Source organism: Ixodes scapularis, unplaced genomic scaffold, assembly GCF_016920785.2.
Source record: "Ixodes scapularis isolate PalLabHiFi unplaced genomic scaffold, ASM1692078v2 PGA_scaffold11__112_contigs__length_91849675, whole genome shotgun sequence".
Lineage (NCBI taxonomy): Eukaryota > Metazoa > Arthropoda > Arachnida > Ixodida > Ixodidae > Ixodes > Ixodes scapularis.
Window position 1 is genome coordinate 85,059,750 of NW_024609837.1, and position 17,405 is coordinate 85,077,154.

Consider the following 17,405-nt stretch of genomic DNA (forward strand, 5'->3'; position numbering starts at 1 on the left):
TGACTCGATTTTATCATCTAGAACACTTAGTTGAAGGCTCTTTTCCGCTTCCGGGTGAGGCTGGAATTTGTTGAAAACGTATTTCTATTATTGCTCTTTTTTTTTTAATTGCGATCTTCTGCGCAATACCAGGGAGCCGGCAAAAGCGTCCTTGCAGTGCCGCTGGTGGGTTGTTTCCGTTGACTAAGGCGCTTTGAGGCGCTTGATGGTCGCTGCAGGGAACGTCTCGTGTGTTGCGATCTGCGTTTTCGAGCCCAGTGTGCACGTTTCTTTGTCTGGGTCACGGCATCCGCCAGTGTGGCGACGGGGCAAACAGCGGCAGCGAACGTGCCAGCTATAGAAATTGGAGGTGAGTACCCAAAATATTGCACCAAATAGTAAGATAATTCGCGGCTGCTTGGAGGCTTTCTGCGGTTCGATAAAAGTACATCTGGAGCGTCTTCGTCGTTCATTCACAAGGAAATATAAGAACAGGGACACGAAGATAAAAACAGCAGAGCAAGACGATATGTAGCAGCTCCGGGAGTTTACAAAGTGAATTGGGGTTCCCGTTTCGTGTATAACTTGTTGACTACAACTAAAAGCGGCTACGTTGAAATAGACCCATTGCAAGCAAAAATGTATAAATGGTTCATCATTTCCAGTCATGCGGAAAGCAATGGAGCTTAAAGACGTTCCAGCCGTTCTTGCCTTGCCGGATTCCATGGAAGCTACATAGGTCCTCGGACAGTATTCGACGCTTTCTGTCGTTATTCGTGCACCCTATCACCCAGCAATGGTGCCCCGATGACCGGGGGACTGTCGCCAGTTTGGGAGTTTGAAACGTAGAGAAACGCGCGAACGAAGTTGGGGCACTGCAGACGCCCAACACCGGCCAGGCCTCTCATCCGGGACTTCCACTCTTTCTACACAATCAGAAGGGGGGAAAGCGCGGGTAGCCCTTTCTCCATTTCTCTCGCTCTAGAAGGCGCCCAACGCGCTCTTGCTCCGCTATCCAGATAAAATATCTGCCTGTCATTGGCTTCGCCGATACCGAGGCACTGCCGCGGTTGCAGAAGGCAGCAAAACTCGCTTTCCCCCGTCTATGCACCGCTGTGCTCGGCGAAAATATCGTAGTGTCACTCTGCGCTCGCGTGTGTGGTTTGTGTTGGCATTTTGGAAGCTGCCGGAAATGTAAATGCGCGTTCTAGCTTTGAGTGCCAGACGGCGATGAAATGTGCCAACTCCACTCGTGAAACAAGAAATCCTGCAGTTGATGAAGTGCAATGAAGTCTCTTCCGAACTTGACTTCGCACCGCTGACTTACATGGCTGGCTACTTGGCCTTCGTTTGCAAACAAAAGGGGACCATTTTTATTTGTAGAAATTGTCGTAATTTCAAAATAATTAGCTGAAACATTCAACCTAGAAAAGAAATAAGAATTTCTCAGTGAAAGCAAGGAAGGCTAATGTGTAGAGCCCGCTAAACTTTGCAGGTGACGTGTCCTGAATGCAAGCGCAACTTAAGGGAAATGCATCACATGACGGAGCATATCAGTCCATGTTTAGCCTTGACCAAGGAGGACTCAGCTATCCACGACCTGAAGCTGTCTGGCTGTGGAAGCTCGTCTGCACGTTTGTCGAGAGGGCTCTACCGTCGGCAGAGATTCGTGGTTGTGGAAGGACTTGCAAGGTCCTCTCGAGCGCTGTGCTTCCACACCTTAGGGATTGCCCGCTGATGTGGTGTGTTAACTGCCGAGACCCCTACCACAGCGAAGACCTCTGCGAGCTTTTTCTCAGAAAACTCCTCAGACCTTTTTTGGCAAACTGGACTGGTGACCTAAACAGCCCACTAGAGAATATATTGAGGCTTTCACGGAAGCCTCTTTCCCGAAAGGTACTCCGCTTGTGAACTATATAACTCCCTTGGTCTGTTTTTTGTGAACAATGAAGTTTATATTGCTGAAGTTATGCACGCGGGATCCGATTTTATATTGTCCTTCACAGATGAATAAATTGCACAGCTCGCGCGTGCTCGAGCGTCGGTTAAAACCGGAAATCATACGGCCTAGCTATATCCAACTAAAATCCTATACTACAGTGGTAATAGAAACGGGGCAACAGTTACGGGAACAAGAAAATGACAATTCGCTCATACTGCGAGCAGAATGCAGCTTTAACGCGCAGCCTGCAGCTGAGTGAGCTTTTCGCAGAAAGAATCATGTGCTTTTATTCTACACAGATTTGTCACATCATTCATGCAATCTGGCACTCGTTTCAATTGAGACTTGCGGCTTCACGAAAAAAAAAATATAAATAGCCACACCGGGCCGGGCCGGGCGTACTGCTCCTCTCTCACTATATTTCGTCTTACCTTAGCATGGACTAACCGCGAACGCTGTGCTAGCGCGAGCGGCTAGCCTTTACTGCCTTGACTGCAGAGCACTTGCTGCACTAGCGCTCATGCAGCCGCCGAGGCTTCCTTCGAAGCAACTATCTCGCGCTTTTAGCACGCGCGGCTAACAAGTACATACTAACGTGAAACAAAGTATAGGGAGTATTCACTGGACGCCATATTTGTGGGTGCTGTTTAGAGCGCATGCTCAGAGCGAGGTCACAATAATAGGCTGCTAAGACCGGCATTCTTGATGGTGCGGAATGCACGTTACAAAAGAACTATCGAAGCTCGCCATCAGCACGCGCTCAGCATTCACGCACTCAGCTATGGCAGCCAGTGAATACTCCCTATAGAGTTCCTCGATATGCTCCCCCGAAAGGAAATCTATCTCTCACCGATAACGAGCGCCACGGCTGGCGCTGCGGGGTAAAGTAGAACTATCGCTCTCACCGGCGGAGTGAGGCATACGGCAGGCCGCTCCCAAGGGGAGTCCTAATCGAGTGGCCGTGGCACTACCCAGTCAATTTTTATCAGCAAGAACAAGCAGAAAATACCACCAGCATAGAACGATGACGTCACAAAGTACGGTGACGTCATCGTTCTATGCAGTAGAAGCTCTGCCTCTAGCAGGCTCTCGCTGCCTTCCGCCGAGCTTTGGCTACGCGTTTGACCAAAGGTAGAAAGCTCGCGCTGGAAGCAAAGCATCTACTCAATTCTTAACCTGCCATCGACAATCCATGGCTATCACGTGACGTCACACCAGCTGCTACTGGGGTGGCCTTACTGCTATGCGCGTACCTCCTGAAGAATACAGTTCGCACCACCAAATTTCTTTCTATCAAGAATAAGTCATACCCATGTCAGACGAGCACCTCAAATGGCAGTTACGTAAATGACATTCAGGTTGGCCGGGCCAGATGAGAACTTCAAATGCCATTTAGCTTATGTAAACTGCGATTGCCGTCGCAAAGTCAAATGTGTTTGTTACAGCGATTTTTAACTCAGCAATGTACCTACTTTTGTTTAAGAGAAAATATATGAGCAACGCCAGAATAAAGACACCGTGGTTAAAAAAATTATTTTCGACATAAACAAGGTGTTTTGTGGCAACCACAAGACGCTTGCAGCTTGGTGCCTGGCTTCTTCCTCGTTTTCTCCGCACTGTTTTCCTCGGTTGAGCTGATAGTTCCGTTCTCCCTTTAAGCTTCATCTTTTTTGTCCACCCTTGAGTCTACAACGGATTCTGCTCAGGACTCTGATCCTAATGTGATGGATCGTGACAGCCGTATGACCTTGCTGATGTGCCTGTACGCACAGCAGAAGATGGCGTTGTCTGCTCGAAGGGTGGACATCGGGTCTGCCAGGAGAGAGACAGAGAGCAAGATAGAGAGAAAGAATACTTTATAGCGATAAAGATTATCCCCGGTCCGGGATGTCCTCAGGACGTTAGGCGCTCTTGGCTTGGGTCGCTTTGATATGCATCAAGAGCCGTGACCAGTAGATGGCAAAATCTAGCGGGGGAGTGACCCAGTGACTTTAGGAGGAGGGAAAGGGTGTTTTAGTGGGAAAGGATATGGTTTAGAAGTGAGTAGCTTCTCGCGGACATGTCCAATAAGTGTATTCAGGGGTGGGGTAGCCCCTGCATACCTGACAGGGTGGGTAATGAACAAAATGTAAGGGCGCAAACAACGAGGTAGAGGGGCTTAGAGTGATAAACCGGAAGTTCGGAAGTGGCACCCCCCCCCCCCGGTTGCCGCCATGTTTTACGCAAATGTGACCACTCGTCACGTGACCTCCCAAGAGCAGTGACGTCACAGGTAAGATGGCAGCGCCCAGAGCTGGTGGATGCGAGTTTGTTCGGTGCGCGGCAGCCGTGATGTGCAGCTGCTTTCCGATGATTTCGGGCTTTTTCGTGCTCGCTGACGCAGGTATAATGTGAAAATATGAAGGAATGAGACGTTATACCCTTTTGCGCAAGATCGCTCTGGATCATCTGGATATTAACACCTGTGAGACAGCATCAGCCGTGTCGCTGTACCGGTGCTCGGATTCGGGATCTGTTCGAGGATCGGTAGAACTTTGAGTGCTTTTAACATTAAATTTTCGCATTCTCTTAGCTTTGTTTGAACGTGAAAATGACTGAGAATCGACGCGAAATGTGTGCGTCGGATGTAGGGGCTAGGGGAATTTGTTTCAACCCTAGGTAACTGCATAATCACAGCAACTTTTAGCGAGGAAGCTCCTGCGATCTTTAACCCTTTGTGCTAATCGACGATTCCACATTCGATCGCTTTTCTTCCTTTTTTGGTGAGTGCGAAGTGCACACTTATTTTCAGTTACGAGCATGACGTCTTATTGAGTGTGGGGATGAATAAATCGTTGCAGGCACCTGCTTCAAAGTTGTTTGACATGCAACAAGAACAACTGTTTTGGTCATGTTGAATTAACCTGAGACTGGGGTAGAAAAGAAACATCAAAACGTAGAAGGGACAGAAAATAGACAGGACGACGTCTGAGCCTGAGACGACGTCCTGTCAGTTTTCTGTCCCTTCTACGTTTTACTGTTTATTTTCTACCCCACTCTGAAGTTAATTCAACCTGGTTAATATTCACCAGCTCGCCTGCACCCTTGCGATTTTTTTAATGTTTTACTTTTTTGGTGTATGCATAGATTAACTGCACCTTTTTCTCTTTCGTAGGATTTATTGCAGCAATACTTTTTTTCATCAAGAATGCATTGTATTAGTCGTTCAATTATTTACTTGTTCTAATTACCTGGATAAGATGATTCATATTTGTGTTCATCTCTAGCCTGAAGAGCAGTCTTGTTGAAAAATGTTGACCATTCCTTTCAGTTTCTTCAATAGACTTTTTTGAAAAGTGTGGGTTGCTTATACTTTGTATCATTGTAACCTGGAAAAGGGTAACCGCCACAACCCTCTCGAGCCAATCAGAGAGACAGTGCGAAGGTGTGTGACAAATCTGTGCAGACGAGCACTTTGAATGACACATTGTCATGTGCCTCTCTCCAACGTGCATATTGGCTCACCGAGACTGTAGCCTTTGCCGTTTGCCATAATTTGATGAAACAAATTACAGTAGCTACTACTCTAATTACCCCAGGCTTTCATACTTTGGTCATTTGTTCGACAAGAATGTTATGTCCGCCATCACTGTGAACTCGGCTCAGCACCTATAGGACTCGAATGCTGCATTAGCATTCGACATGAACTGGGGCCCATTTGTGTGCTTTACACGAAAAAAAATGGTAACAGTGTGTTGCGTGATGGGGTTCTGCAAAGGGTCTATTGTGTCATACGTATAGGAAGTGTCCTGCTATATAACAATGCATCAACACATATTTTTAAAGTATATGCTCAGAGGTGTGTTTATTTTTGCAATTAACAAGTTACAGCTGTGTGCTTTAATGTTATTATCATGTGTGTAGTTTTAAGTATCCTCTCTGCAATGCCTACGAAGGCCCCTGAAGGGATAAATTAATAAATAACATTTTCACATCACTGGAGTTGGTTTTTGGATGTGCCACATGTTCAGGAAAAGTGGAATGGGTGCAGCCCAATGCAACAAGTCTGCCAGTCTGGTATGTCCCATTAATTAATATTGAAGGGTCAGAGATGCGAGTGTCCTCAAAAGGACCTGCGCGTGCGGTGAACAATTCTTGGTGTATAAACTCTTGAGGTGTAAAGGCAAGTGGAAATATGTTTATCTGGTTAGTGTATCAAATATGTTTATTTCCACTGGATTACATAATTATTGATTCTTAGTTAATGGTTCCAGAACGAGTTCTTTCTGCGACAGTCTCCTGTCAGGCGTTGAGTCGTAATACCTGGGGACCTTGTTGTGGGATGACGCTCCTGGCACGTCGGTGTTCAGTTTGGTCGAGTAGCAACTTTGACCGACTCATGTCGTCTTGTAATCATACGCCATGTGCGGCCACTGACATCTAATGCACTGAAGCTGCAGGGCTGGCTTCTAATCCGCAAAATTTTCCTGGTAGTTTTCTGCATCAATGTAGCAAGCTCGGGCATGTATTGGTTATGTGGCTGTGCCTTTTGCTGTAACGTTGACTTGATAGCTGGCCACAATGTTTGTTTGCTATCCAAGCCATTTCACTTCCATTCCGTAATGGAGATTCATCCTGGGTCCCACGACTACTGCCACTTGTGTAAGTCTTGTGTGGCAAAGTGAAGTCTCGTGATGCTTGCAGTCCACTTTTGAGAGCAACCAACCATTCTATTTCTTTAAGTCACTGAGCGGCATTCTCCGTCAAAGTTGGAAATTGTGTGCTTCGTGGCGTGGACACAGATAATTAGTGTCAGAAAATTATTAGGTATTGTCCTTGAACGATAACAGACACCAGATCAACTCTCCTTCATTGCCGCTCACCTGCTTTGTCGTGCTTATCTCCCGTCCAGATGAAGTAGATCACGAGCTTCGGGGTAATGTCGGCACTAGGGACAAAGACCGCCGAAGATAATCCTCTATCTTCCGCGGACGCTCGTCGAGACGTGGTCGAGAGTCGTTCGGCATGAACCCTTGCAAGCCAATTCATTGGTACGGGCACCTCCAGTAGACATGGCCGGCCTCATGCAGTGGTAGCAGAGAGGTGTTCGGTCGATCATTCGCAGTACCTCCGTATTCTTCGGTGTACTTTGTTCAGCGCGGACCTACACTGATTCTTTCCGATGTCGGGAATGCTTCAGCGTTGGGGTATCTCGTTGAATTGGCATTGAATAGTAACAGGTAGCCGGTGGTGGTCGATGTGACTTTGTGGCATAAGTCGCTTCGTCAGATGCCACTTCGCTCGAAGAAGTCTCCAGTTAAAATGCCTGTCGAACTTCTGAAACAATCTCGGCGATCAAAATAAAAGCCGGGCAATTGATGGCAGGAACTAGCTTCCTTATCTCCTCCCGGACACCGTTGTGGACGATGCCACGTATGCCTGGGGGGCTGGCATCGAAGTTGCAGCTGGATGACTCGAGGGTCGAGACGCTGGGGAGTTGTTGATAGTGACAGGCTCGGGCCTGCAATGTATACATTCAACGTTGGAAGCCTCATTGATATGAACCCTTCGACTGTTGTCGTGAGGTTGCAGACAAGGCTGCTGAAGGTGTTGTCCCTCGCATGAGGGACATGGGATTCTTAGCTTCTTGTCTTCTGTAGCATCAGGGTTGGCGTGGGTGCTCGATCAGAAGCAAAACATCCTCCACGAAGGTGGTGACGCTCTTGTTGGGGCCGTGTCCTGGACAGAATCAGGAATTCAACTCTCTCTCGTCAACGTTGGCCGATGAACGTGCACTTCAGCTCGATTTTGCAAACTTCCCACGACATTAAGGAGGATTCGTGGTTCTCAAACCAGTGCCTCGCAGTTTCTTCCACGAGAAACATAGTTTCTGCAGGAGCTGGTTGTCCATTTACCCACTGTGGCGGGCGACACGGTCATATTGTTCAATCCAGCCCTCAACATCTTATGCACCTTGCGTGAAAGGGCATCAGAGTATGATGTTCGACGGGCATGCAAACGATGGTGGGAGCGGACGTGGTTTGCTGCTACAGGTTTGTCATTGTTGGCTTAGTCAGCTTCGGTTTTTCTGGCAAAAGACCTAAATCCGGTGGTTCTTGCTGGTAGCAGCGACTGGCTTGGATTTCAAGTTTTTCGTGGTGTATTTCCGAGTTTCGTCCTTGTGGTACTCGCTCGTCTTGCGGTTTTTCTGCCGGGCTGGGGATCGGACTTGGTTCACGGCTCGCCGGGGGTTTAAGACTCGGGATAATGTGCCACCCGTGTCTTGTTATCGGGCAACTCGGCTAAGGAGCCGCCAGGGTCCACGCAGAGTGAAGGGCTATCGGTAAACGGCGCAGCACCTCCACCAGTACATACAATGACAGCTGAGCATGGCCCTGGAACATTCCAGAATAGTAAATATTGATAGAAAATAGGACTGGAGCAAGCATCCGTAACAATATAACAAAACAGACAAAGTGTCTATCCTGACCACTAAAGAAGCTGCATTGCTTTAGTGACATCCTGTCCGAATAAATCCTCTCCTTCGGGGTCTGGCGACTGCCGTGGACGAGCTGAACTGAAATCGATGCGGGACCACTTTTCTGGTAATGAGCCGCTGCAGACTGCCGTCGCAAAGCGGCGTGAACGGGTGGACTGGGTAGGTAACACGCGCGATGAAATGCCCCTACAGCTTGCAATTCGTGTAACGAGTGTTGATGAAACTTTGGTGTCGACGAAACGTGCGACAGACCAGCGGAATCAATACGAACTGCAACACCTGTGCTCCGTGAAAGTGCACGTCTACGCCAGAACAATTAAGTAGGCAGCACAGCATCACCTAAAACACGGCACAGGAACTACCAGCTTGAAGGCAGCTCTTCGGCGCGCCGCACACCTGTGCTCCGTGAAAGTGCACGTCTACGCCTGAACAATTTGAGAAGACAGTATCATTTAGCACGACACGGGAACTAAAAGCGGCAAGGCAGCTCTCCGGTGCACCGCAAAACCAAAGTGAGCCTTCGGTCATTTGAACGAAGCGGCACCACGATTGCACACTGCCAAGCACGACTCACGCAATTTCCGTCGCTAAACTGTGTATCCAAATATATTGCACACGCTTTACTGCAGATCTCCAAGGTTCCGATGGTCAACGAGAGCACAGAAACGTCGCCTTAAAATTTATCCTCGCGGTGTCCGAATCAATCCGAGGTCCGTGCAACGTAGGGCCGATTGTCTCCTTCGTGGCAATATCCCCGTCGGTCACTAGCAAAATGCACACGGTTCCTCCGTATTTTCACGTTATACTTACGTCAGACGCCACGAACTCTGAAGTCGCTTTCAACCGGCCTCATACAACCTCATATGACGGCTTCCGCGTCTAAAATCAACTCGCCGAGACGAACGACAACGAACAAAGCATCCGACAAGCTCCGGCCAATGCTCCGGCCCAGCTGGGGCCAGCCGCTGCATGGGCGCTGCCATCTTTCCTGTGACGTCACGTCTTTAGTTTGGTCATGTGACGAGTGGTCAAATTTGCGTACAATGGCAGCCGCCTTAGGGGGGTCACTTTCGAGTGCAGACCGGAACCCCGGTTTATCGCTCTAAGCCCCTCTACCTCGTTGGGCGCAAACGAGCTGGTGTACATTACACATGGTTGAAAAAAAAACAAGACTGCGGGTAACGGGCACCGCCCGTTACCGGCTTGAGCGGCGTCGCCGTATCTGTAGAGACTTTTTTAGTGTTGTGTCGTTTACCCGCAGTCTCGGGGTTTTTTTCAACCAGGAAGGGGGGGGGGGGGGGGGGTAGCCTGGCCGTTGGGTGATGTGATAATGGAAAAGGTCACAGGGGAAGAAATCTGTTTGCGCCTGTTTGAGCACGGCTGAGCTCTGTATGGACGTAGTGTGTGTGATGAGTGTAGGGAGCAAAGTGCCACACAGCACGTAGACAATCCTGTCGTTCTTTCTTTTGTTGGCGAGTGAGGGCTTGTACTGGTGGAGCGGCGCCGATGGTCAGGGGCTGCTGGGACCCGGATTTGGGTTGTCTCAGATTGCGGAATGAGCCGCGTAATTCCCAGTGATGCATTGGTGTCTTGGTATCCGTTCCAACCAAATGTGAGTGAGAGGATGGCGGTGTAGATACAGTTTCAGTTCTGCCGTGACATGGGTGGTAATATCTTCAGCTCAAAATCTCGCAGGACCTTCACGTCAGGAGAGAGGCTGATCTAGAGAGGCTGCTCTCGAAAAGCGTGTCAATGGCTCCAGCTACTCTGGTAACGAATGTTGCTGTTCCTCGCAGCGTCCAGACATACGCACTCAGGCAATCGTTCCTGGTGATGCCGGCGACGTTCCACTACCTTGTGCATGTGGGCTGGCCACAGATGGAACATCAGGCGACCGCCATGCGTGCTACCAAATCAGTAGAGAAGCGAGTCGGCTCTTTACTATACAAACTCTGCTCGACTGCAGAGGACAGGGCCGCCGCCAAACTGTTCGGCCTTGAGCGTTCCTCTCCCAACGAGTTGTACAGGGAGGTCAGCAGGGTGGTCATGTCTGCTCTTGAACCCGACTGGATAAAGGGGATCAGCGCCGCCGAGCTGATGGAATACGCCCGGAAGTTTTGTTGAGCTGGGTGCTCTCAATGCATTTCAATACTATGATTTTAGACTGTGTGTGAAATATGAAGATGAATATAGAGATATAAACAGCTTTTTGGTGCGCTTAGCATCCCTCAAAAACAAACCTATAATATATCGCTCTCGCCATTCCGATTTCTGGGCGTAGTAGATGCATCTCGTACTGATTATGGTTTACAGATGATTAAAAAAAACACTACCAACGTTTCGGAACAAAATGATCCGGTTTAATTTCGATATAGAATCCTGTAGCATGTATGATATTAGGAAATATTTTCTTTCAAAGTACATTTGTGATTACACTAATTCCCTCGTAGGTTTTTTTTTTTTTTTTTCCTCTTTGCTTTGATATTAGGAGATATTTTACTATCAAAGTAATTATCTGATTACACTCATTCCCTCGTAAGTGTTTTCGTTTGCTCTTCGCTTCTATTATTTTTTGCTTTATATATTTCCTTCTGTATGCTTTTGCAACCGCTGTGTACCTGTGAGGGGGCTGAGGATTAGTCAAGCTGCTTAGACAGTTTTTTTTTCTCAGCTCCCGCCATATTTCAATGCTAAATAAAACCTATTATATTAAACCGCCCTGGAGTTTCCGCAGGGCATAAGGGCACTTGATGGTTGTCATTTCCCAGTGTCGCCACCACACACCAACGCCGCCAGCTACCGTAACTACAGGGGCTGGAGTAGCAGGACAGACATAATCTATATGCCATAGCCCTTTGAGAGCTTAGGCCATCTTGTTTTAGACACATTTTAAAATGTATCATCTTTCCCTCTAGCCACTAGTTTGAGCTTACTGTTAGAAAACATAGGTGATGAAACTGCTTGATCTAAATACTGAACATTACGAAAGTGAAGTTTAAACAAAGTTATATGTTAACAAACATATAACTGTTTGTTAACTGAACATGTTAATATGCATAGTTAACAAACAAAGTTGAGTGGGCATGTGGAACAGCCAGTCATGCAGTCAGCTAACGCTTTCTGCTTTTTCTTCGTACAGTTCACGGCGATGTTTCGCGGCTGTCCGGCTCTAACAAGCCCGTGGTGTGCCTTGGAGGGAGCGCGCTTGCCGAAAGTTTCCGTGCTGCCACAACCAGACGTCGACTCCTCCTGGCAACCTTGGTTTTCTGCTGCACTTCCAGTCGTCGCGTTGCCTCAGTACAGCAGTCCAACGGCATCAACATTGACATCGTCACCGGATTTAAACTGCCGGCACGCCCCTCGGCCCTTCAGTGGGCATGTAGAACAGCCAGTCATGCAGTCAGCTAACGCTTTCTGCTTTTTCTTCGTACAGGTTGGTCCGTTTCCCTCTTTGCATTGTAAAAAGTACAACAACCTCTGTCTACTGGTGTTCCCATGCCCACAAGTGCTGTCTTTATGTTCTTGCGAATGTATTTCGGGTCTGAAGCTTCTCCTGTCTGGTGATATTGAACTTAATCCTGGCCCAGATAAGAAAGAAGTTCAATCAAAAGAGATGAGTGAGATGCTTGTTTTACTGAGAGGCTTAAACGCTCGTCAGGCAAATTTTGAAGCTGGACAGACCCGAATCATGGAGGATATTCAAGCTATTAAGACTGTCAGGAGTCAATTGAACTAATGGTGATGATATTCAAGGGAGGCTTAGTACTGTGAAAGAAAAGATAGCCAGTTTGGACATTTTGGAGCGTGAGTTGACAGATGTGAAAGAAACTGTAACCTTCCTGTCACGCGAGAACGCCAGTCTGCGGTCACGTATTGATGAATTAGGTCTCGAAGAGATAATCTAATATTTTACGGTGTTCCCGACTCAAACTCTGAGACCGGGGCTGTATCTGAAAGCAAAGTGCGTGACGTCATTGCAAACGAAATGAAAGTCATCGTTCCCCCTGAGGGTATCATTCGTGCACATAGACTCGGTCGTGTTTTTAACCCCAGTAAATGTCAGCCAGTTTTAGTGAAATTTTCATTATTCAAAACGAAAGACCATGTTGTTTTTTTTCGCGAGGCAAACTGCGCGGCAGTGCCACTTCCGTCGCAGAGGCTTTTTCCCCTGCCACTCGCCTTGCTAGAAGAAAGCTGCTCGAATTCGCTAAGGCTCATACACAGTCTTTTAGTCTACGCTACAACAAAGTGTTTTTTGACGACAAATGTTTTTCTTACTGCGTGGCCAGCGATGCCGTTTGTGAAGTCCGCGATTATATCACCGCCGAGTACAAATTCCATTCCTGTAAATGCTGACCTTGTGGTTGGTTTGTCAACATCATCACAATAACATAACCTGAAACGGAACAAATCGAGTCCCTATCTTTCAGTGCTTTTCACCAACATTCGAAGTGTTCTTCGCAATCGTGATGACTTGTCTTCTGCCATCGATTCTTCACTCGCCGACATTGTTGTACTCACTGAAACTTGGCTATCTAGCATTCTACGTGACAGCGAAATTTTTTGTTGCGAGAAACGTTTCTCTTTTTATCGATGCGATGGGCTATCTAGGCGTGGTGGTGGTGTCATAATCACGGTAAATGATAGCATTGAGTCTTGTCTTGTCAACATTGTTACATCTCTTGAGTTTATTGGCGTGCGCTTGCGTTTTAACCATAAGCAAGTTATTTTGTGCGCGTGCTACCGTCCTCCCAATGCCGCAGCAAACTCTTTTATAGATTTACACGATGCTCGGAATACAATTCGTACAAGGTTTCCTGCCTTGCCTTTGCTTCTTTTGGGCGATTTTAATCTCCCCGGCATTGACCTGGTCTGGTCTATATTCTACCATATCTTCAAATCCTGCTGCGTGCTCCGAGTTTTTGAGTCTCTGCTCCGATTTTTCGTTAACGCAGATAGTTACTAGGCCGACCCGTGTTACGGCAACTTCTGAGAACGTGCTGGACCTTATTCTTTCTACCGCGCCTGATCTTGCATCCTCTCTTACGTATTTACCTGCCATCAGCGATCACTGTTTACTTCACTTTCACCTAAGCGCTCCTGTATCTGCCTTTACAAAAGCGAAGAATAACTCTTTTCTTGATTATGGCAAAGCTGATTTTGAGGCTATAAACAGCGAACTGGCGCAATTCCTTGGCGTTTTCTTACCCAATTTTTTTAACGCTCTGTCGAGGTTAATTGGACAATGTTCAAAAATAAAGTCAATTCCCTTATGAATTCTTTCGTCCCACGTCGCTTTCTTACTAATAACTCAACGTCTCCATGGTTTAATAGTGCCTTGAAAAGACTTTCAAATAAAAAGAAACCCCTGTTCCGCACTGCTAAGCGTGCAGACACTGTTGAGCGCTGGGCGGCTTATTACAACGCTGAAAATGTATACAAAAATGCAATTAAGGACGCTGAACAAACTTTCTTCAGCCAAACCTTGCCCCGCTTGTTATCAACTGGTGTCAAAGTGTTTTGGAGCGTTATTAATGGCAAGAAATACAAGGATATTTTGCTTTATGACTCTGATGACATTGTTATGTCTAACGATGACTCTGCAAAAGTCCTCAATGAGGTGTTTGTGCAATCGTTTTCTAGGGATGTAAGCTGTTCCATTGTTACTTACCCTAATTATGATTTCTTTCCTATGGACCCACTTGTGTTTGATTTTGATGGGATTGTTAAGCTGATTGACAACCTCAAAGTGTCTTCATCATGTGGTATTGATAATATTAACACTAAGTTTCTAAAGAATACTAAAATTTACAGTGCAATTTTTCTCACAAAGATTTTTGAGCAATCTATTCTTACTGGTGTCCTTCCTGAAGATTGGAAAACTGGCAAGGTGGTTCCACTTCATAAATCAGGTGACAAACACTGTTCCGACAATTATAGACCCATTTCCATGACCAGTACTCCTTGTAAAATGTTAGAGCATATTATTTATTCACATCTTGTTAAATATCTCGAATCCAACTCTTTTTTCTCGTCCTCACAGCATGGCTTTCGTAAGTTTTTCTTGTGAAACACAACTTCTTGTCTTTACTAACGATTTGTTTTCATTACTTGATCATGGATCCCAGGTTGACTGTATTTTTCTTGATTTCTGCAAAGCATTTGATAAAGTTTCTCGCCAACTACTACTCTTCAAGCTTAGCAAACTCAATCTTGACCCTCAGATACTAACTTGGATTGAGTGTTTTCTTACTAATCGTTCTCAGTTTGTTCATGTAAATAACTCTAATTCTTCGGTGTCTTCTGTTACTTCTGGAGTCCCTCAATGCTCCGTTCTAGGTCCTTTGTTATTCCTCATTTACATCAATGATTTGCCGTTGTGTGTCTCATAATCGCTTAGTTAGTTCGCGGATGACTGCGTTATTTATCGTAGGATAACTAATGATTCTGACTCTCTCCTTCTTCAAAACGACTTAAATGCTGTTCTTGATTGGTGCAAGCTGTGGTCCATGACACTTAACACTAAAAAATGTAAAACAATGAAAGTGTCTCGCCGTAACACTTCGCCTTTTATCTATCATCTTGATAACGTTTCTTTAGAATGTGTGACTTCATATAAATACCTCGGTGTGCATATTACTCCTTACCTCTCCTGGCATATTCATATTAACCACATCATTGCTAATGCCAATTCTATGTTAGGCTACCTAAAACGCAACTTTTCTCTAGCGCCAGTTTCTCTCAAACTAATATTATTCAAATCTTTGGTTCGCTCAAAATTATAGTATGCAGCTTCAATCTGGGATCCTGGTCAGACGACGCCCACTTCTCATCTCGAGTCAGTTCAGAACCGCGGCGCTAGTTTTATACTTAATAATTATCACCGGACAGCTTGTGTATCATCCTTGAAATCTCTTCTCTACTTGCCACTGCTTTCTTTGCGCCGTAAGTGTTCTCGTTTATGTCTTTTATATAAAATATACAATTCTAACCCTATTCTTAAAGCTCTTCCTCATCCCACCTTACGTTTCTCCATGCATTGATCATCAGTACAAAGTCGGCGTTCCTCATTCTCGAACCTCAGCCTATCACGATTCTTTCATTCCTAGGGCATCATCAGAGTGGAACCACCTTCCGGCGTCATTAATATTATTACCCTCGTTAGATGTGTTTAAAAGTGCAGTTACTAATTATTTTCGCGAAAGTGACCCGTGACTTATAATGTCTTCTATTACTGTTTGTTGTTGTTTTTTTTCACTCACTCCCCTCTGTAACGCCCCTAGGGCCTTGAGGGTATATAAATAAATAAATAAATAAATAAATATGTATTTGAAAAAATGTGTTCCAACAACGTTTTGGAAAAAGTAAATATGTGATGAACCAGGAAACTAATTTTATGCATCGTAACGTTTATGTGCCGGTATGGCATCATATCCTTATGACTCAGGTGGGCCATTGTTTCCGCTTTCGGTACGTGAACGTCGGACGTGTCATGACGCACACGTGTTCCAGAAGTCGGCACTTTCAGGAATCCTGGAAGGACCGGCCATTCCTACACCTATAATCACAATCAACGGGAAGGGACCGTCTGCCACCGACCGTCCACTGCAACCAAGCATTCCCGCCGGCGTCAAACATGTGCAGGGGCGGATCCAGAACTCCGTTTTGGGGGGGGAGGGGGGGGCGGGGGGGCGGAAAATTTGTAAGGATACTATTTTCCCATTCTTTCTTGTGCACCGGGGGTCCACCCATGGCAAATTGCCTTCCGAGAAGGGGGGAGGGAAGGGGAGTCGACTTTGTTGGGGGGGGGGGGGGGGGGCGCCCCCGTCGCTCCCCCCTTTGGATTCATCCCTGAACATGTTGAAGACAAACTAACGCAAGGATGTCACGACCAATTCCAAGAAGGGGGAGTTCAACAAGCGCCTTTCATCAGCACGCAGGATTGTTGAAAAGGCTTTTGGCAGAGTAACGGCCCGGTTTCGGATTATCATGAAGCGGATGGAGTGCGGCGTGGAGAGTGTACTGTCATAGCCTCCTCTATACAGAGAAAGCCTGGCGCGTCGCGAGAAAAGACGGCCGCCGTAAATGGGAAAGGAGGGGCGAAGAGACGGGAGCGGAGAGAACCTTGCCTGCTAGCGCCACAAAAGAGCGAGCGGCCAAATGCAGAAACAATCTTTTTTTTCTCTCTCTCTCTTTTCTTGTCGCTATCGTGGAGAGGTGAAACTCAACGTCCACCCTTTCCCGCTTCTCCCTGCGCCCTTTCGAATCGCCGCGCCCGTTTCTCCCGGAGTACGAAAATGACGGTGACGAAAACACAAAAACAAGCGTGGTTCGGGGAGCAGCCGCTCATGACCCAAGCGCTCGCTGTCTAGGTCTGCCCTTTCTGCTCTGCGCTACCATGTTGGTCACCGTTCGGCGCGCTCCTCCTCTCCTTTTTCCTGCGGCCGCGCGCCCTATGGCTCCGTCGTCGATGTGCCAGGCTTTCTCCGTATAGAGGAGGCTATGGTACTGTTGATCATACGAGCGTGCTGCGTCCTTAACATTGTCTTCGAACAACTCAGCGACAGTGTTGAGGCCCTGTGGCTCAAGGAGGCTGAGAAAGTGGATGAGGTGAACATACAGCCAATGCTTCAGTATGTGGCCCTGAATGGACGATACTTCTTTACTAATGGTACTGTATGCTGGCCTGTCCAAGCTTCTATACCAGGGGTGGCCAAACTGCGGCTCCCGAGCCGCATGCGGCTCTTCGCGTGTCAAAGTGCGGCTCGCGGTTCCCTCGCCTACGCCGCCCCCCCCCCCCCCTTACACCCTCCCGGTCACACGAGAACTGCCACAAAAAGATAAATGGAACGCGTTTTTGACCGAAAGACTGGTTGTAGTTCTGCAGTCCTGTGCTACCTTGCGCACAGATGGACTGCTTTTGACTCGGATAGATGGAAAGTAGTTCGAGTATCGTTTAATGTTCTGGAAAAAACGTTAGCTCCCCCCATCCCCCCCCCCCCCCCG

The 17,405-nt window shown here is 47.1% G+C and overlaps 1 protein-coding gene across 3 annotated transcripts in view; it reads right to left on the reverse strand.

The window, feature by feature from the left end:
* Nucleotides 1–17,405, reverse strand: part of LOC120850058 (guanine nucleotide-binding protein subunit beta-5) — a 69,456-nt gene that overhangs the window by 47,724 nt on the left and 4,327 nt on the right. The window lies entirely within an intron of this gene.